The sequence below is a fragment of the Heterocephalus glaber genome, unplaced genomic scaffold (assembly GCF_053883595.1).
Source record: "Heterocephalus glaber isolate CG9 unplaced genomic scaffold, H.glaber_assembly_v1.0 deba00001608, whole genome shotgun sequence".
In the NCBI taxonomy this organism is placed as follows: domain Eukaryota; kingdom Metazoa; phylum Chordata; class Mammalia; order Rodentia; family Bathyergidae; genus Heterocephalus; species Heterocephalus glaber.
The window spans coordinates 26,581,929-26,604,525 of record NW_028258379.1 but is presented as its reverse complement, the minus strand read 5'-3'; the positions used below and the strand labels follow the sequence as shown (position 1 = coordinate 26,604,525).

The window sequence follows — 22,597 nt, the reverse complement described above, 5'->3', positions numbered from 1 at the left end:
AATAGAAGTAAAGATTGATGTAAAATGTACATAATTTATTTCAAGCATAATTTAATCTGAAGAATAGGAATTATATTAGTGTTTATAGAGAAAATATTGATTTTGTTCTATTTTGTAATTGTTTAGATCTACGTTTTATGTATTTACTTATATTTTCTCATTTATACATTTAAATAATATCATAGACCTCTGTAATAAGTTCAGATCTCCTGTTCATTGCTATGGTGCAAGACTGAGAAAAAAAAGACCCTAAAAGACAGAAGTAAAGAGACAGAGAAACCAGGGAGCCAGCACAACCAATGCCACTGCAATCAGCAAAGGCACTGGTTGGTCCAAGCCACTGATTTTTATTGGTAATCAATTAGGGTAAAAGAGAACTTTGTGCAATGTGAACAATGTGCAAGCATGTGCAGTCATGCAGTTACTATGGATACTAACACAAGCAAGGCTTGTAAAGGACAAGACAAAGCATTCTCATGTTTGGAACAGAATAGACAAAATATAGGACTATAATTAGAACCTTGTTCTTCTAGTTAAGAAGGTTTTAATTGTCGGTACAGAATTTGGGTGCAAGTTACTCTGACCTCAGCATGTAGGCTTCAGCCGGATTTGCTGCTCAAAACAAGCCAATTGTGGGGTTAACTCTTTATAGCCTAAACTGCTTACAGCCTGCTTTGGGCATAAATAATAGGGTGGTCCCCAACAAAATAGCATCTTATATGTTTTTCTTCAATCTATTCTATTCAAACTCCAGAACACTGGTAATCTTTCACATTAACAATTGGACTGTTATAACAAAACACTATAAACTGGGTGAAATAAACCTGTTAAAATATTAATATTCAGAAGTTCATTTATCACAGTTCTAGAAGCTGGTAAGTCCAAGACCAGGCACTGTGGTAGCAGGTTTGCTGTCTGTGGTGTGCTCACTCTCTGGATCACAGATGGCAGATTGTTGCTGTCTCTTCCTGTGATGAAACAGTGCAAGAAACCTGTCTGGAATTCCCTTTATAAGTACACTAATCCACTTCATAAGGGCTTCACCCTCATGACCTAATCACCCCCCAAACCTAACCTACTAATATCATCACATTGATAATTTGATTTCAGTATATAAATTTAGGGGGGTAGATTCACTCAGGCTACAGATAAGAATAAGGTCTTGAGGGCAATACTTTATTCCTCACTTCCTCCTCTGTTGACTCTTCTTTTTTTAACCACTACACTTTTAGTCAGATTTGCTTTGCTTTGGCAAAATATTTGAATTAAGTAATTTAAAAGCAAGAAGGATTTATTTTTGCTATGGTTTCAGAAGTTTAAGTCCATGACTGCTTGGTTCTATTGTCTTTGGGCCTAGAGCAAGGTAGTATCTCATAGCAGAAGTGCATGGAAACTGGCCCCTTCATGATGATTGGGAAGCAGAGAGAGAGAGAGAGAGAGAGAGAGAGAGAGAGAGAGAGCTAAAGATAAAATGCAGCCATTCAAGAGCACACCCCAGTGATCTACTTTCTTCAATTTAGCTTCATTTCCTAAATTTTCCAACTCCTCCTAATAAATCCATAGGCTTGCAACCAAGACTTTAGCACATGGCCTCACAGAAAAGGTTCAGATCCAATCCAAAACAAATATCTTCAGTTATGCCTACACCATAAGCTATTCTAGAAAAAGTTATTTGAGCTTCTTCCTAGCTCACAGCTATTTCCTGAATACAAACCAAACAAAGTGTTTGTATACCTTTTCCAGTAATGAGACTTCAAAGAGTAAGTTACAGGAGCATCTGTTGAAGATAGTCTCAGCAAGGACACTGGCCTGCTGAGCAATATAAAAGACCCTGGGGCTGGTAATTTAGCTCAGTCGTGCCGCTGCCTGCCTCACAAGTGCAAGGTCCTGAGTTTGATCCCTGGTTCCAAAAGAAAAAAAAAGACTCTTTGACTTAAATATGCTGAGATACTTCTGTGTGTGTGTGAGTATGTGTGTGTGTTTGTGTGTGTGCAGTCTTATATGTGTGTTTCCTATAAATGCAAATATATTTGCATATAAATGTTTAAAATTGTAGGATCCATGTCAACGGTAAAATGGATAAATTCCTGACTTTTCACGATTTAAATAAATTAGTATTAAAATGATTAGTATGGCAATTAAAAAGTTAAATAATCAAACAATTTAAAGAACACCTAGATAAACACTACGTATCTGATTGAGGATCAGGAGAATTCCCAAAAGCAATAGGTGAAATTACACATGGGTTATTTATTGATATGATTTTTAGCACATAAAATACATTATAAACTAATACTAATCAGAATTAAACAATTAAGTGGTTAAAATATTTCTTAAATAAATAAATTAATTCATTTTCACAAGAAGGGATATTTTAATGAAGCAGAAATAAAAATTGGACACACTGATAGTGGCCACTGATCATGAATAATATGAACTCAAAGTGGGATTTCATATTATTTCATATTCTCATGTTATTTCATATAATTTCATGTTTTCATATGAATAATACAACTATACTCGGGAGAAAGTGATTGATTTGTTTTGAAATAAAATCAAGAATGATGCATATTAACATATATATATATGGTGATTTTTAATCTTTTCTGGTTTTTTTTTTTCAGATGAGGAAAACTGAGGTTAAGAATTGCCCACTTGTTCTTCTAATTCCTGGAGTCTAAAGTCTTTATTGTCTCCACTACCAAATGCTACTTTTCATCTTTAATGCCACAACTGCACCACAAGTAATTTTATTTGTAGTAACTCTAACCATGTTCCATATTGATTTCACAAACTTCTGTCTCAAAAAAGTGTTTGATTTCTTTTGTAGATAGACATGTGTTTAGGGGAAATCCCTAACGATATACTTTGTGAAGATTTTGGTTCCCCCAAAAAGGGGAGGCAATCCACTTTCCAGTCCTCCTGCTTTCTCTCTTAGACAGAAGCTATCTTTCTCTCAATAAATTCTTCCTACTCTTAAAAAAAGGATTTTGGTTCCTTGAGTGAACAAGTAAGTCAAACAAGCTATTGACAGATTGGAATCCTCACTAAGCTGATTCCTGCTTGCGAGTGTGGGTGCCTGCTATGGTTTAGATGGGATTTGTCTTTGAGTTTCATGTTTGTCCCCAGTTTGGCAGTACTGGGAGGTGGTGGGACCTTTAGGAGGCATGGCCTATCAGGAGTTAGGTCATTTGATGGCTTCAGAAGAGATTCAGTCCTCCCTGGATCCTGAGTAACTTCTGATAATGAGTTGTTAAGACTGAGCCCCACCCATGTTGCTCTTTAGGTTTTTGTCTGTCAATGTGACCCACTTCTCTTGCCTGTGTTCTGGTCATTGTGATATCATCAACCTGGAGACCTTCACCATTGCCAAGCAGATGCTGGCACTGTGCTTTAGTTTACTGCAGGCTAAATAAATATCTTTTCTTTATGAAGTCACCCAGGCACGACATGGCTAATAGTAATAAATTATTACTTCGCTTGGTTATGATAATTAAAAACAGATTGATAAAGTGACACCAAGGCATACATTAATTTTTTTAAAGTTCTAATTTGACAGTGGTAGGATGAATTATTAAAGATGTCTCCCCTGGCTGCCTTTTCCCCTCACTACTGCCTCATTTTTCAAAACACAGGGTACTTTCCAGCCTTTCTTCTGTTTCCAGGTTACAAAACTCCCTCACCTTTGAGATAAAAGGAAGTCAGGTTCTGTGTGATTAGAAGACATTTTACAGATGAGCAATTGGAATCAGATTCATTTCGACAAGCTACACAACAATTCTCTGTGGAAGCCAACTCCAGTGAGTCTTAAACACTCCCCTGGCTGTGTCAGAATCTCATGGGGATCTTTGAAAAAAATATAGATTTCTAGGAAATAACCCTCAGAGGGATTGTATCCATGAGTGTGAGGTGGAGTTCTAGAATGATTTTGAAAATAAACAAACCCAAAACAACTCTCCAGGTGATTCTAATAGTCTTCTGGGTGATAAGCCATTTGCTCAAGGAAGCATCGCTAATCATAGTAAAACTCTGGATTGTTAGTAACTTGTTTTGCTAGTGTTCCATAAGAGGAGCAAACATTTCTATTATACCACCTTGGTTGTCAAACTCAATTCATTCCAAATTTGTGTTTGAACACCAAAATGTTTGAGACCTTAATGTATGTTTCCCATAAGAAATAATTGAAAACCAAATAATTAGTGAGGCCTAAATATTACACTTATAAATTTATTTTTCCAGGATTTCTACATATTTTGCAGTGGTTTCTTTCTTTCACTTTATTGTGCTTCTCACAGTTTTCCTCTTAGCTTTACTGCTGATATCACTAACTTAGTTTGCAGCCATGATTACAATATTTTATGCAAATAAACACACAAAAACATGCATTCCTGCAAATGTTTTAACGCAGTAACACAGCACTATATGTTGTCTGGACAAGAGCAGTGCTTAGACTGAAACATACATTTGTGTCTGTGGCGAGACACAATGTGTGACTCACTATTGACACTTATGGGTTTTTTCAAGTTGGGTTTTCCATTTGATTATCAAGCAAAGTTACAAACACAGAGCAGACTTTTTTCCAACTTTGCTATTCAAGTATTTGAAAGTTCAAGCTTGGAGCCCTTCAACAACTGAAGCATAATGGAACCATGTCTTGCAATTGAGTATTAGTATGTAATGCCAAGTGTCACATGATCACACCTGAGCATTTGTTTTTCTCTCTATTTGGAGTTATGGGTGATTGTCTCCCAACACCAACAGGTTATGAAGGAGATATTTTCTGCAGAGAGAGAGAGGAGAAAAAGGCAATGGAATCCTTTACTTCAAATGAGATCAAGCAAATGTGTAAAATGTGGGAAACTGCAAAATTTTTTAGAAAAGCACCCACTGAATAAGGCTATAACAGTGAGAGCTATGAATCTGTTTAATGACAATGCAATGTCACATTTCCATGAAATCCTCAAAAGGAGGCAAAAGCAAGTGTCAATGGCTAGATCCTTGTTAAAGTTGCACTAAAAGAAAAAGATTCCATTGACCCAATAGGTAGCTAGGATTCCATTAGTGGTAGTGAAAGTCATCCTACACAACATCTCCCAACAACCATGAAGGTTTTCAAAGGTAAATGCATGTTAGTTTATTTTTCTTTATATTTAATTATTTTATTTTAAATTTTATTACTGTGTAGTATTCAGTTTGTATGAATATTTTGGTTTGTGGAATAAAATCATATAAATTTCTACTATTTCTTATGGGAAAAGTCACTTTGATATACAAGTGATTTGGATTACAAGCATGTTTCTGGAATGGATTATGCTCACATACCAAGGTTTTACTGTATTTCAAAATAATGACTAGTATCCACATTTCCCTTGCTCTACAGTCCTCCTGTGTAGAGAGTGGGCAAGATACTTTTACAGGAGAGGCAATTCGGTAGCAAGTGATGCTTCACATTAGGGTGAGGAGCCCAGATTAAAGGAGACTAGATGCATAAGTGGGGCTCACCGAATGACTGTGTAACATTAGCTGGATACTTAAATGTTTATGCCTCAGTTTCCTCACCTGTAATAGAGGGATAGTAAAATGCCTGGATTTAAATATTATGAGAATTGAACAAATTAAATTTTAGTGAACAGTTACATCATTTACTGGCATACAGAAATCTTTTCAGGAATATTTGTTCAATTTAATATTCCTGGTATTTTCTTTCATGCTTAAAACACCATAATGCAATGGCTTTCTGTCTCTCCCAATTTTAAAAGCATTTCTCTGTGTCTGACACCAAGAATCTAATGCTAAGAACATTAGATTTTTCTCAAAAGAAATAGCAGACTTTCTGCCAAATGATCTGTGGATCTTGGTCCAGATAGGCTCATGGTTTGGATTGTCTCCTGTGTTAGTTACTTTTCTCTCATTATTGAGACAAAATACTAGACACCCAAAGTTAAGGGGAGAAGAGTTTATTTGGTCACAGTTTGTAGAGGTTTCAATCCATAATCAGCTGGCTCCAAGGCAGGGATGGAAAACACGTGTCACAGGAGAGAAACATGGTGTGCACAAGGTAGCAAAGGCAACAAGGGAATGTTAACAGCATCTTTCAGCCCCTTTATCCCATCCAAACTTCGGGATTAGGGTGGTACCAAACCAATCACTCACGTGCAGTGGTTTAGTAATCACACACAATTATTCCTCTCATCACATATTCCAGATTTAACCACCTCTGCAAAAGAAAACCCCCATCTATATGATGCTTTTTTGGGGGGGACATCTGAACATAAGCCATAACATCTTCTTTCCATTAAATAGAAGGGGCCCAGATACCCATCAAATACCCATGTTATCCTAGAGCATTAGAGTTTATGTCAATGAAGCTGAGGACCATGCTAAAACCTATATGACTGTGGTCAAAAGTTGGAGCCTTTGTGCTGCCTTGTTTATGATTTCAGCGATGATCTAGGAGACTTAATCAACCAAACATAACCACATCCTGAGTTTTATGAAGGCCTTAGGTTTTGAACTCCTGTGCCCATAATTCCTGTGTCCTAATTAATAAGACACTAATCTAAGAGGGTATTTGGCTGCATTTTAAAAGAGGCCCACGCCATGGTTTATCATTATCCACTAGTGATACACACAAATCCTCTTAAATGTGTTTGGGGGGGTTAACCCACCCACGGGGACATCATATTGTACTTCATTGCATTGTGAAAGATCTTTAAATGCAATCTAGTGATTTAGACTCAATGAAAAGAAATTAAAACTAAAAAATAAAATCAATACTTATCTCTTTGTGCCTACTCAGTGACTGTAGATTCTGGCTTTCATGGGTAATAGATCAAGCACCACTGCCACTGAATATTGAAATTTATGAAGTTCTCCATAGTCATTAATTAATAGTGTGCACACACAGAAAAATAACCAGGCAGAACACATAGAAATGAAATTATTGCTGAAGCACTGACTACATAGTTTCAAGTGGCCAGTCAGGTGAATAGAATGAATAATTGAATATGCTTCACAGGCAGTCAGTGTAGACAAGCATCCCGACAGGTTTTTAATTTTCTCTGAAGAACACACATCTTACATACGGATATGCATTGATTTTATTCTTATCTATTTGCTAAAGCACTTTGTGTAGTTGTTTTTTCTCTGTGAGGGTTTAGAAAAGTCACTGTATCATAGTGTGTGATTTCATAAGAGCTGCTTTGGGGAGTCCTTGCATTATGTAGCTGAGCACTTCATTTCAGGGCTGGAAACCTGAAGAGAAGTAAAAAAGAATATGAATTTAGCTATGACAAAATTTACGGCATATCTTAGCCCTCTTTATACTGGTTGCAACATAATTTCCACGGGGAACTTTTCTTAGAGAATGCATGTCTTTTTGGGAATATCTATAATCAATTGGAGCTATGCTATTTTTTTAAGTGTAATTCTTTAGAGAATCTTGCTTCATGTCTGACGATATAGGGGAAAAGCACATCCTTGCCTGGGAAATAGGAGCTGAAATTATATTTCCATTTTGAAGCCAGGTTTATCTTTGATTTCCTTTTGTCCTTGTTATTTCCCCTCCGGCACACTTTTTTTGTAAAGTTCAAATAGTAAATATTTTAGTCTCTGCAGACTATACAGTCTGTGTTTAAAGTACTGGATGTTGCCATTATTGTATGAAAGCAGCCATAGACAATCCATAATGAAGTAAGTATGGATATCTTCCAATGAAAATTCATCCTTGCCAATAAGTGAAGGGCTGGGTTTGGCCCATGAACTATAACTTGCTGCCCCCTGATCTTCCTGTTTCCCCAGTGACAAATGTGCCAAAGCTTGGGGGCAGAAAGAAGTAGATGAGTGATAAGCAATATCAACAGTGATCAGCATTCTTGAGCTCTTGTTTTTCTTCCATAGCAGGTTGTTTCCTTCAATTTTTAGGAATTCTTCTTCAGCTTGGAAGGCCTCATGCTGATGACGGGGGTTGGAGAGTTAATTTACTCAGTGTATTTTGTGAACTGGGAGGTGTGTTTCCTCTTCAGGGTCTAGAGAGGGACTCCTGGTGGAAAGAATTGTAGTCAGAACTTGTATTCCTTGATGTTTTAACAATGTTATTTATCTTTTGCTTCCCTTATAGGTTAGACTCATTAACCCGAAGGCCTTCCACTGGGGGAAAAAATATTTAGCAGACTGACAAGAGTTCTGTTAGAACTCAAAGTAAAGATCAAGAGGAGAGGGGAAAGCTCTGATATTCTCCAGTCAGAATTGGACAAGACCAGATGGAAAAGTCCTCTTCAGATGATGGTCTGAGATGTGGCAAGCTCAGTCCTGAGGAGCACAGTTGAGAATTCAGGCTCAGTCTCTGCTGAGTGCTTTTGGATTGCACAGCTTTCCCGATCCCAAAGCTAATTAGGACCAAAGAAAAGCTCAGCATTCCATAGCCTGGCTCATCACTTTAAGGTAATTCTCCTCTGAACCCTGAGCCTTTCCCTTCATTTATTTAAGCTTCAGCTCTTACCTTTTTCTACAAGGATTTGAAGGCACTTGTTACTAAGATATTAGTAATGAGCCAAAGCCAAGTCTATCCAAATAAACAAACTGGAATAAATATTGCTGTAGGCGGAAGATAAGCTGACTGCTTTACTGAGTACTGGATTTGAGATGAGTGTGAATTTGATACGAGTCTGGGTTGTCCCTGGGTAGGACAAAACTCAGGGGCATCTCTAATGGAGGGCACTTTGTCAAGTTGCAGGTTTGGCTAGTGTACAGGACTGAGCACGATAACCCCTTCCCTGTATGCTGGGATTAATTTCACTTCAGGTAGAATTTGATTTAAATAAGCCTCACTTTGAGGGGCTGCTGGTGGTGGGAAACCCATACATGAGTCCTGAGTGTATATGTAGAAGGGAAGGGCGACTCTTTTTTTAAATGTTTTTATTAGTACATGTTTGCAGAACATGATGATTACGTGGAATTGTACATGTACATAATACATCTAAGATTAACAATCAAATTAAAGTATCAAAAACTTATGAAACACATAAGACAGTTATATTACATCAAGGAACACTTTCAGATACCATGTTCATGCTGGACTACAGGAATTTTTTCTCTCTTTTTTCCTATTTTTTGTTTTTATATTTCATTTGATATATTCAGCTTCTCATATGAGAGAAACCATGCAATATTTAAGGTTATATGTTTGACTTACTTAATATTATGGTCTCAAGATGCATCCGTTTTCCTACAAAGAATTCATCTATCCTTCCTTATGGCAGAGTAGTATTCCATTGTATATAAATACCACAATTTCTTTTTCCATTTATCTTTTGATGGTTATATAGGTTGCTTTCAAGATTTAGCTATTATGAATTGTGTACATGAGTATGTGTACATCATTGTGCTATGATGTCTTTAACTCTTTTGGGAAGATACCTAAGTAGAAGAGGAATAGCTGGGTCAAATTAGGAAAGACTGATATGTAACTGAATGAACTTCTGCTTCTTTTTCTCCTAGAAGCAACAAAGTGGGCAAGGCATCTTTCTTATCTGCTGGGGGCTGGCTGCCTGTCAGTAGATGATTGCTGAGATACCTGTCATAATGATTCTACTTGTCCTGATCTTGCCCCGCTGTATTATTTCACTTATGTTGCTATAACAAAATACCTGAGGCCAGTTACTTGATAAAGAAAAGAGGTTTATTTAGTTCAGCTTTATAGGCTGAAAATCCAAGATCAAATAGCCCCATTATTTTAGGCTCTTATCATAGTGGCAGGAGCCTGAGCAGAAGAAATCACATGATGAGACAGGAAGCTGGAGAGACTCAGGGACCAGGCTTGTTCTATCCACTCTCTCTCGCAAGGACTGATCCACACCATGAGGGCAACATTAGTCTCTCCAAAGGACTGTAGCCTCCACTGACCTATCTCACTTCCACTACACCCTAGTTCTTAAAGATTCCATCATATCTTACTGCTGCCATATTAGAGGCCAAACTTCCAACACATGAACTTTAGGGAACATACCATAGCCAAACCATGGCACTCACGTTTAGTATGTGAGTCTCTTCGCCTTCTCCACTCAGTACCAGGAGAAAAGTAAGCAAATCCTATAGCAGTGTTAGGTAAAACTCAAGAAAAATTGCACTAAAGTATGTGTGTGTGTGTAAAATGTTAGAGATCAGGCAAAAATGAAATCAGAAATAGCAGCAGAATCCAGAAATTTCTAGACTTTAGGGTAAGGGATCTGGGCATTCTTATTACTATTCTCACTGTTGTAACCTTCAGTAGAAATTTGGTGGGTCTTCAGAAAATGCATTCAAGAATACTGTATCTGTGAGGTTTGAGGGAGAAAATTAAAAATTCACAGGACCAAGGCAGTTTACAAGTGCGGACCCGGGTTTTCCAACTGTTAAAAATGATAACTTGTATTTATTTATTGTCAAATCAGAGAATAAAAGAACAATCATAATGTCAAAGATATAAGTGAAGGATTGGCTCTGAAATGTGCCAAGGAAGCTGTACGTAGCTGTACATAGCTATAACGCAGTGTAGCTACCTCTCACCCCCATTCCACAACTCAGTTTCTGAAATGACAAAATTAGATTCTTGCTCTTGCATCTCTCGACCTTCTCAAGGTTTGGCCAGTCTCATATGTGCTCTACTAAATTGGGCTTCAGGCTGTAGATTAAGGTCAGGTTTTCATGTTCTTCTCTGTAACTAGTAAATGACTCAGGAACTTTCTCCATAGGAATAAATTGCCAAAAGACAAATACATTTCATATTAATCTCCATTTAAATTCTACTAACATCCATCCCATTATCCAAAACAAGTGACATGGAGGTAGACCTTTTGCAGACATGAAGGGGATCTCGGAATGGAAGGAGAGGGAAGTTTGGAGGGTGGGGAAGTAAAAAAAGGATTAAGATGTGTTATGTATCACAAACATGTACTAATAAAACTTTTTTAAATGAAGAAGTATAAAAAATAAAACAAGTGGCTTGGCTAATTACCATGTCAGCATATTCTGTTTATTTTGAGCCCCAGGCAAGGATGTGGATGCATAATACCACAGTGTAGTGGAATACTGGGACCAAAAATTCTATCTGCTATAGAGATATACCTGCATAGGTAGGTTCTGTAGTACATGTGGAAAGAACAAACTGGCCAGAATAGCTTTCTATAATATTTTAGGACAGTGAATTGGATGTGGTGGAGGGAGTCAGGGCAATACTTACAGGTTCACCCTTTTGTCTTATGAAGATGTTTTTTATATAGGACATTTATGTCCTCTCATATTCTATTTTTGATTGAGCCATCTTGGAATACCTAAAGTTTCAGTATGATAGGACATGCTATATGCAAATATAGTTAACATCTTTATTATTCCCCAGCATATTTTGCTCCACCAATCAAAGGTCTAGAAAACTTACTTTTTTTCTGTTAGTTAAACTAATATATTTCTTTTATAGGTAACTTTTCTCCATAGATGTCTTATTTTTTTCTTTGCTGAGACTTTCAGGATGCTCTTGGATGCATCTGACACTTAATTGCTATAGCCTGTTTCAGTCATGATTTTTCTTTTCTTTTCTTTTTTATTTCTCGAGACAAGGTCTCACTATGCAATTCAGGCTGCCCTTGAACTCACTGTGTAGCCCAAGTTGATCTCCAATTCAAGGCAATCTTCCTGCCTCAGCTGACCAAGTGCTGGGATTACAGGCATGTACCACTACACTCAGCAGTCATGACTATTTTAGTGGAATGTCTCATTTCCCTCTTTATGACTTTTGTGTTTAACCAAGTACTTTTTAGTCTTACTAACTGTAATTGGATTGCAATCTGTTTTGATTCACTCTTGAAAACAGACAAAGAAAGAAGAAACTAATGAAAAGAAAAAAGAAAAGGAAAGAAGGAAAGAAAAAAAGTCCCAAGCCAATATAATTTTTGTCCTTATGTTGAACAATATTGACATTGGGCATGTGTTGGACCCCTGCATTGTTAGCTTTCCCATCACAGAGCAGAATGCCTGTTTGGGGCAACTTAGGGGAAGAGAGGTTTCCTTTAGCTGTTGTTCTCAAAGGGTTTCAGTCTATAGCCAGCTAGTCCCAAAGCAGGATCATGATGGAAGGATATGGTGGAGCAAAGCCATTCAGTTCATGGCAGCTGGAAAGCAGAGCACCATGGGAGAAGAGTGCTGGCAAGAGCTCCACCATCCAAATGTTTGCTGTTAGTGACCCACCTCAGACAGTGCCCCACCTCCTCACAGGAAAGAAGGCTAAACATGAGAGGATCGATCCACTCATAAGTATTGGGCCCCCTGATCCATCCATCTTTCCAAGAGTCTCTCAGTTCAGCCAAGTTAGCAAGATTAACTATCGTAGTTCCTAATACTGACTAATAATAAGAATAATCAACAACAATTCAATTCCTGGAAGATACTTTCTTTCAAATGATTATATTAACAGCTAAATAAAACAGCATTCTTATCAAGATTAATAGCTTCTTTGTCAAAGCTAACTTCTAGGCCTGCACATTCCTGTTTTCGCCAATCCAAAACTCTTGTGTCATAATCTCTGCTTTGCAATCCCCACTTGAAGCTATTCAATCTGGGTCCTTCTCTAAATATTCTCTCTCATTTGTCCCTTGGCCCTGAGCAGGTGGTCTTCATTCCTGTAACAAATCCAATAAACTTAGCTTTGATTGATTAAAAGATTTGTTGTCCATGGGGCATTCATCACTCAACAAAAAGTTTGTATTCAAAAGCTGAAGGTAAGAGTCTGCACTGGAAGGCTGAAAGAGCTGGTGACAAATGTCCAAAGGTGATGGTGAAGACTGGAGTGCCTCTGAAGAAGCAAAAGGGACAGAACTCCTTCTTCTTTCCCTTTTTATTCCATCCAGGCTACAAGCCTATTGGTTGGTGCCACCCACATCCAGGGTGGGTTTTTCCTCTTCCATTTGAGGCTTACAAGTTAATCATCCAGACCCAGAACTGTGCTCCCCTAACCTGCCAGCCATTTCTTAATCCATTAGAGTTGACACCAAATTAACTCACATATCTTGAATCAGCAGATGGAGATAACATGTAAAAGACATGTTTCTTGTTCTCAAAATATATAAGCTAAAAGGGAGTAAACATTGGTCTGTAAATTATAAAATGGTCAGACTGGATGATTTCACTAATTTTTATCAATTTAGCATGAGACTTAGACAATGGTGCAAAGGTGGTATCACCCAGATTGAAAAGGGGAGCTAGAAAGTTGGGAAAAAAGTCAAAGAGTGGGTCAATTTATGTATCATTCAAGATGGATGAGCTTATTATTTCATTTGACATGGCGTCCATCACTAGAATTTGTAATTATATTTGTGTGTTTTGGTTACTGGAATCTTCACTTTCTTCCATTAGTGCACTGCATCCAATGCCTGGTATAGAAAATATTTTGACTTTTAATGAATTAACTACCACAAAGTACAATACCAAAGCTGTGGTGGGGGATAGAGGTTGGGAAGAAGTAGGGTAGGAGGGGTCGACAGAGGAGCATACTCAGGCACAGTTGATAGCTCACTCTTCTCTTATAACGTTGCATCTTTCTCCATACAATCACAGTCAGGCCATCTTCAGTATATTTCTGTAGGAAAAGCTGCAGAAACATATGACTTAATTGTTACTACAGTAACATGCTTTCTATGTTCAATTTATCAATAAATTTAAGATGAAGCTTCATTAGTTCTTTTATAGGAATCCTGAGGTGGAACTTAAAACTGTTGTTTTCATTTAGCAGCAACAAAAAATGTATACTTCTGAGAGAAGTGCTCACTGAAAATGGAAGAAAGCAGGAGGCATGTTTTTTCTGCTACCAGCATAATTTAATAGTCATGTCTTCAATAAAAGTTGTGAATGTACATGTGCATGTGAGTGCATGTGTGTCTGTGTGTAAGCATGCATACACTATCATAGCAAGTGAGAGCTACTGGCTTAGAATACAGCTATTAGTGGTAGCGTGGCCAAATGGTCTAAGGCGCTGGATTAAGAATACAGCTATTAGAGTGAATCAGATGTATAAGAAACCTGGGAAATACTTGTACTATTACTTTTGTATGCTGCAATAATAAAATACAAGACAATGAGTGGTTCAAAACAATAAGTACTAATCATCTCATAGTTCTAATACCTAGAAGTCTAAAATCAAGGTGACAGAAAATTCACACTTTCTCTCACAATTTTAGAGGAAAATCCTCCCTCTTTTCTTCTAACATCTGGTATTTTCTGGTCATCCTTGGTGTTGTATAGCTTGCAGATACACTGTTCCATTACATGTCCATCTTCTCTCAGTGGGTTTTCATATTTCTTCCCCTGTGTGCGACACTGTCTTTATGTTGAAATGTACCCTTTTTGTGACACCACCAGTCATGTTAGATTTGAACCTCATTAATGACTTCATTTTAATTACTTTCATTCATTACTTCTGTAATTATTATTTTTCCTAATTAAGGCACATGCTGAGAAATTCAGGTTTACAATTTCATCATGACTTATGTAGGGGATAAAATTGTACCAATGATAATTGCACTTTAAAAAGAAATCAGGGTCTTTGTAAATAGGGAGGGCTGGAAGGGTTGAAGGGAGGGCAGGGGAATGGGGGAAAAATAAGAACCATGATATATCATGTAAAGGTACAAATTCCCAATCATGAATGTCATCATACTGCATACCTAAAATGTACTAATGAATTTAATGAATAAAAAAAAGAAGTCAGGGAGTTAGAGATAAATTCCTTGTTTTACTGGCTTCAGTGTCCATTGTTATTTCTTTTTCTTTTTCTTTTTTTGGTACCGGGAATGGTACTCAGGACCTTGCGCTTCTAAGGCAGGCGAGGTACTACTGAGCTAACTTCCCCTCCCCACTGCCATTTCTTTATTGCCAAGTATTCTCTATACTCACATTCTTTCTATTTTATTTTTCAGGTGGCTGGTTAAGTAATATTCTGAGAAGGGTAATATGTGGGTGGGATGATAGCCAAATTCTTTTGTTTGGATTTTATTATTATTTTTCTCCAAGAAAGACAGATTTTTGAGGAATAAAATAGGGTTTCAGCATGATTTCTGACAAAAATCATAACAGCAGAACTTTTTCCTTCATCATAGTAAAGAGCTCTAGAGAAAGTGGTAGTGGTTTTCTCTTTCATTTGATGAAAGGACTGATGACCCTTGAGGTTAAGTGACTAGACCAAGGTCACATACTGAGAGTCAGAGCCAGAGAAAAACCCAAATGATCAATGCCGATCAAGAAAATGCCATTGCTTCAGCCTCTCTACTCAGTTCAATGCTAGGATTCAGAATCATTTTTAGAAACCTGTTTGAACTCAACTCTCAAAAATGCTGAGTTTAGAAGTCAAGCCCTTATTCAACCTCACTCTTATTGATCAAAGACTCTACCTTTCCAGTGTCCTTTTCAAGTATCATATGCTTCTCACACAATAAAACAAAACGGGCCTACCAAAATCAAGAAGTGAAAGTATCAAGACATAGTTTGATATTACTACTTTAATGTGAAAAAATATTTCTTGGCAGACTTTTGCCTTGGCTTTCCAATTAAAATTAGCAACACTGAGATAATTTGTGTTCATATGGAATATGAAAAAGTAGGAGAACCAGAGTGGATCATTCTGCTTTATACTACTCTATAATCTTGGATATAGCTTTGAGAGTCAATTTCTTTATATATAAAATTTTGGGAGGAAATCATCATCCTTGACTCACAGTATTGGTATTACAACTATAACCTGGCATCCAGTAAACAGTCAATAAAATGTTTGTGTTCACTCATGTTCTTGGAAATACTCCCACACAAAATTCTGTCATCTTGATGCTACTCTGTGAAGATGACATTCAGAGAGACCTGTGCTAAATTCTTGCACTTCTTGTTAATAGCTACTTGACCTTGGGCACATTTCCCTAATCTTTTGGAATCTTTGCTTGAAAAAAATTAGAGTAATAATAAAAAATGGTCTTTGGGAATATTGTGAAGTTTAACTGCAATAATCATTGTAAAGTGTTTCATGTGGAGTCCTAGCACTTAGCAAGTGTTTCATTTGTGACATTTACCTATGTCACTGTTATTTTTACCTATTGATAACTTATATTTACAGCTTATCTACTTTTTACATTTTTTATTCTATTCAAAGGAATTTATTTCAAGCTGAAATGATTCCAATCAGTTTCTTTTATATTCTACTAACAAAAGACTATAAGTAGTTGTTAAACAAGTTTCATACTTAAAACTCTAAATGATTTCCGGCTAGTCAAAGAAACTAACATATGTTGAAAATTTATTTTGCTTCTGTCCTCCCCAGTAGCTTATTTTATCAGGTGTTAGGCAGAAATTAATGGAGAATTGATTGTCCATCTAATCATTACCCAGTGAAAAGTTTGTGTGCTTTATATATTACATTTTTGTCCCAAGATATTCCATTTGGATTCCTATGCCTGGAACTTATAGAGTCTGCTATGAACTAACTATCTCTATCACTCTTAAAATTCATATGCTCAAATTCTAGTCCCCAATGTAATAGTACTGGAAATGAGACTTTGAGAGGTAAATAGTTCATGAAGGTGAATCTCGTTATGATTTGTGCTCTTATAAGAAGAGATAGATGTATCAGTCAGGTTTGTCTTTCTAGAAAGAGACACTGGACATACACAATTTAAAGGAAAAAAGGTTTATTTCAGTTCACAGTTTCAGAGGTTCCAGTCCATGGTCAGTTGGCTCCAGGGCAGAAACATCATGGAGGAGGGGTATAGGGCAGGAAAGCTGCTTGCCTCCTGGTGGCCAATAAGAGGTGAGACTAGGTAAGAGCAGAGGGAGAGGATGGTGTTGATGAGACCATATATATCCCAAAGGCCACTGTGACCTACTTCATCCAACTAGATCCCACCTCCTAATAGCTCATTCAATTAATGAACTCATCAATGGATTAATCCCTTTTGGGACACTGCTGGATTCAAGCCCTCAATATATAAATCTTCAAGGGATATTTCATATTTAAATCATGATAGCAGGAGGGAGTTTTCTCCCTTTCTTCATATTTTCTGTCTTGTAGTGATACAGTGAAAAGATGGCCTATTGAAAGGAGAAAGCCTTCCAGCCTCCAGAACTGTGAGAAAAGAATTTCTCTTAATTTACCCAAGTATGTGCAATTTTTATTTGTTTAGTAGCTGAGCAAAAATTGGACTTTTATTTTTTCTCATTAAAATAATAGTAGCACTTATTATTATTATTTTTCATTTTCATTAAGTTTCTTGTTACATTTTGGGTATACAATATGGTTACACTCATCATTGGGAATTTGTGCCTTTACATGATATATCTTGGTTCTTATTTTTTCCCCATTCCCCTGCCCTCCCTTCATTATTATCATTTTATATGATAAATAATGATATTTATGATAGTTAAAATGCTTATAAGATGTTAAAATAGTAAAACCAAGTTGTTTATTATAAACTAACTGCCCATATACATACATACATACACACACATATATATATATATGTATATATATGGGCTTTTATGCCCCAGACACAGTGTTTAGCTTTTTCTTTCTTACATGTGTTTACTTAGTCTTCATGACAAATGTATTATGATCACTAACACTGAGCACCTGGGCACAGTGAGTTACAGAGTGGGGAAAATCACTTAAATTCATGTTGGTCAATACAGGTTTGAGTTCTGTCTTCCCCATTCAAGATGGCAGAGAGCACGCAGAAACACTTATAGTTCCACTTCCTGAATCTCCAAATGCAAGAGTAGGTACAATAAGACATCCATTTTCCCCTCACGTATTGCTTGGCAAAATAAGGCATTCTAAAAAATTGTAAATAAATATATATATTTTTGGATGGACAATTTGATAGTCTATTAGAATTAAAGCATATAAATTACTTATCCAAGTCTTAACTTTAATAATCCATTTTAAAGATATTTATGAAGATATATTAATTTAATTATTTCTAGTATAGCAAATTTACATTTTCTGACTCAGTTATTTTCATTATTGCCTCTATATCATGTTAACTCACTAACCCTCTGATTATGGTCTCCCTTGTGCCTCCCAATAATTCCTACAAAGGAACAAATTGAGCTTACCAGTGAACCAATTATAGTATAACTTTCTCCATTTTAATCAAAGAATGGAAAACTTCCTGATTATTCAGAGATTTTGCAAGTTTAATTGCTCCTTCAGGTCCTTTTATGTACCTGAAACAATAATGTAGTTTTCATTTAACTGCACTTTCTTTGAACTCTTGGACACAGATACTCTTAAATTAGGATTGTCAAATTTAAGAAAGAAAAATACAAAATTTCAGCTAAATTTGAGTTTAACAGTGAATAGTTTTTTGTAAGTATGTTCCATGCAATGTTTGGGATACACTTATGCTAAAAAGTTTTGCTCTTTATCTGAAATTTAAATTTAATTGAGTATTTTATCTGTCAGTACTCTCAAATACAAATCATGGTTGACAGCCATTGCTGTAATGATTGCTCCAGCCAGAAATATTAGTAAAACAGACCTCTTGTACTGTACTTTTTGCCAATTTCTTTATAATATGCATGTGAACTGAAGTGCCACTGTGTGTCTTATATCTTCAAAGACATTACAAACTATAGAATGCCTCTGAAGTCTCAGTGTATCCTACCATTGAAGCAACCCACAGGGTAATTGAGGAAAAAAAATCTCTTTTGTGGGAATGTATTAAATGGAATGGGTGGTTTGCTATTGGCATATATTTTGTAGTCTGAGGATCTAACTTTGGTCTTCTGTTTCTATATGAATATTATATTATTCTGGAAGAAACACAAGTCATTGTGGCAAAAATCATACAGATGTTTTAATTATGATTCTTGTTTGCAAGAAACAGCGAACTTAACTTAGGCACAAGATTGAGAAATTTTTCTGTGGTTCAGGAAATTGACAGACCAGACCTGAGAATATAAAGCTTTCAGTGACTCCTTGAAATGTAAGAAAGTGGGAGTTGAAAAGCAGAGCTCTATTCTTGTATCCAGAATCACCTAATCTGATTCCCCAGCCACTTTCACCTCTTCCTACCTTGTATTCTGTCCACCATCAGAGTCAATATTCAAATGCTCCAGAAAGCTGCCTGCTTGATCTAAGTTAAGTTACAGTCCAACTCCCTATCTGTACCTCTTAACTTCTGAGATTGGAATTGTCTTCGTCCATATGTATATATAATGAAAAAGAACATTCTGCTGTACAAAAAAGATGTGAGAGAAAAAAATGCACCCAATATTTAAGCACTTAAGAACATTTTGTATCTTCTCTAACTTGATTTGCAGTTTTCTTACTGACACGAGGCAACCCTGTGGAGAAAAAATGAAGCAATAGCAACCTTAGGAACTGAGACAGTATATCCAAAGCTTTCACATTAGAAGTAACTCTGCTTGGAGGGGATGCTTCTGTGTAGTTGCTTTATTCTTTGTCTTTGGGAGCTTAACTTTCCTTTAATCTCCTTCCTAAAAGCTGTCAATTTGGAGGTCAAAAATTGTATCAAAGATGGTGTATGTTATCCCAGTTTGGTTCTGTTTAACAGCTGTCTCCTCTTCTGATACAGTCATATAATCATTATCACATAGATAAAGGGCTTGTAACTTGAAATGCATGGATGAGTACTAGAGTCAGAACAATCTCTATAATATTACAATTTCTTAATAAGATTATGTGTGAATATTCCAAAAGAAAACATTCACAGTTCTAAAAATGTATATTGTCAGAAGGATATAGGAAGGAAAACAGGATTCAGAGACATAAATGAAATCAGAAATATTAAATGTCTTTTCAAATTTCAAATAAATTGTTAGTAGCAGAATCAAGATACTTAGATCCCAGTATGGCTGAAGAAATTATTTTGATTTTGAGCCAATTATGGGTGCATTTTTAAAGACAAAAAACAAAACTTTGTCTTTGTATAGTTAGATTTTTCATTCTGAGAGTTCTGCAGTGCCATGGTCAGCTTGACTTCACTCCCATGTTCTGGTGACCCTGGCAGATAACCAACCAGACAAGCAGATAACTGGGACTCACCCTTTCCCAATCATGTATTTAGAAAAATGATATAAGTTACTAGTAAAATAGTATATAGCTCCATGATATTTCCCAGTTGTCCCCTTCTTATGAGACTTAGAAAGTTTTATTCACCTATTTTGATTGACTATGTGGTCTTTTTTGCAGGTTTTAAATGGCCAGAGGGAGACTTACTTGTACTCCAGATGGAGAGAATCTGATACATGTCTTTGCACAGGGGTGAATAGCAGATTTCTTAAAATGTTTAAGGGATATAAAGGTTTTATTTTTGAAAACATCTTTAAATTTAAAAAAACTACTTGTCTTGTTAGATCTTCCATAACAAAATACAGTAGACCAGGTGGCTTGTAAGTCACATAAATTTATTTTTCACAATTGTAGAGCTTGAGAAGTTTACGATCAAGGTGCTAATAGACCATGTATCCAGTGAGGGTTGAGGGTTTTCTGTCTCATAAATGGCCACCTTCTTGCTACTAACTCACATGACAGAAGCAACAAAGGACACCTCCCTATACTCTCTTTTATTAAGGTACTAATACTATTTATTAGCACTCTGCTGTCATGACTAATCTCCTCCCAAAGAACCCACTTCTGATACTATTATGTTGAATACAAAGAATCTAAGATATGAATTTAAGGAGACACAAATATGCAATCTAAAGCATTACTCAATAGCCTTACAAAATTTTCTAGGAAAGAGAACCTAAGGTTGGCATCAGTAAAGCGATGCTTTATTAGGAAATGTAAACCTAGGAGGATGAGTACTGAGGAAGAGAAGTGAGCAAGGAAGGATGCTAAGCAATGCAAAGTGGTGGGTTATCACACTGGCTACTGATTTGTAACAAGCCACAAAGGAACATGGTTAGATCCATCAGTAGGTGTACCTGCTAGGCAGATGGGGCTTCACTAGGTGGGTCACCTGAGGAAAGCAGGCATAAACCAAGAGAGAGAAGAAAGGACCAAAATCATCTGCCCAGTTTTCTATCTTCCATGAATAAACATTTCCCCCAAGGGAAGTTGATGTTGCACAATACCATCTGACCCTAATCAACAGCTGCTCTCCTGATGCCAGACTCAAGCTCCCTAGTGCAGCTTTCTGGATCTAGAAGTGAGGGAAGCAGTTAAATCTGAGTTGTTGGCTTAGTCCAAGCCACACAGCACTGTCTGAGCAGAAGACAGGGCAAAGCCAGTAGGGAAGTGACTGACCAAGTTTAGGGAGTTGGGTATCTGAAGAGGAGCATACGGTTGTGTTGAGGACAAGCACTATTTGAAGGCTTGTTTCTACCCTGAGCTGTTTGTGGAGTGTCAGTAAAAGGTATTTGTTCTCTCTGAGTCTCAAAATCTGAAGGAAGAAACTAAGATCTAAAATGCTATGATTGCATACACTAGTGGTGAAACACTTTGAGTTTGGATTTATTCCCCTCCAAAAATGAGTTCCCTGAATAAAACTGGAGACGATGCCCATTCAGATGTCTGCAGGATTAAATATTTGTTTAACCTTGAATATCTGCCAGATGACTATTAAAAGGATAGTTTCCCATCTTTAATATATACATAGAAAGGCAAAAATTGTACTAAAACATTTATAAAATTTGTTAATTGTTAACAGTATGAATTAATGTAATTTCTTTTGCTATGGAAAATATCATTTAATAGAACATATAGTTCCTCAGAATATTCTGACACAACTAATTTATTCAAACTGTTAACATATAGAATCATAATACAATCTTGTATTTAAAATGGATTTTAATGTGTAAATAAAGATCTCATGTTTCCTCGTATTGTATTGCATCTGTACCATAGGGATTTCAGCTATGAGCTGACTGATCTTTACAAAGGTAATTTCTCCTATTTATGATTAGACATATATTTGGTATACTTAGATATATATTTTTTTATAAGAAATTAAAGCCAGAGAAGTAACTTACAGGAAGTATATCTTATGTTAAATTATCTTTCCTTCTTCTCCTGAAGAGAGGAGCTTTAAGGTAGAAGATAGAACAAAAAGCATGTGTATCTTTAGCCCAACCTTTTACACAAACTCCCATTCCTGTGGATTTCGGGAATATGTGCAGCTTGTGAAACTATGTTATCTTCATTTTTAACTTTCTTATTGCCAGCAGCTTTCTCTTCAAGGGTGTGTTTCTCTTTTAATTGGGCTTCATTCATTGTTATATACTTGCTAGGTCTCAAATGTTGTCCCATAATTCTTAAATACCAATTAAAAGAAAACCAATTCATCATTATCTCAGAGACAATTAAAAGCCTGAAAAGTTTGATTTTTGGTCTCATACACCTGGTGGAAAGGAGTTATCTGTGACGGGAGGATGCCAGGAGTCTTCATATAGGATCTAGAATGTTGTACAGGGTGCAGAGGCTGGTGTTGGAATTCCAACTCTGAGGATTTCCAATTAAGTAATTCACTCATTTAAAAAATTTTGATTGTATTCCTATTATATCCTAGGCACTATTGTGGGTACTGGGATATAATAAAGTGAAAAAAGCCCCCTTTTTATATCT

General features: G+C 36.4%; 1 long non-coding RNA gene across 1 annotated transcript; it reads left to right on the top strand.

Moving 5' to 3' along the window:
* Positions 1-2,640: 2,640 nt before the first annotated feature.
* On the top strand, positions 2,641-8,763 carry LOC147822795 (uncharacterized). Its single transcript, XR_015444972.1, has 3 exons — positions 2,641-2,744; positions 3,666-3,800; positions 8,120-8,763. It is a non-coding gene; the product is annotated as an uncharacterized LOC147822795 (long non-coding RNA).
* Positions 8,764-22,597: the final 13,834 nt, after the last annotated feature.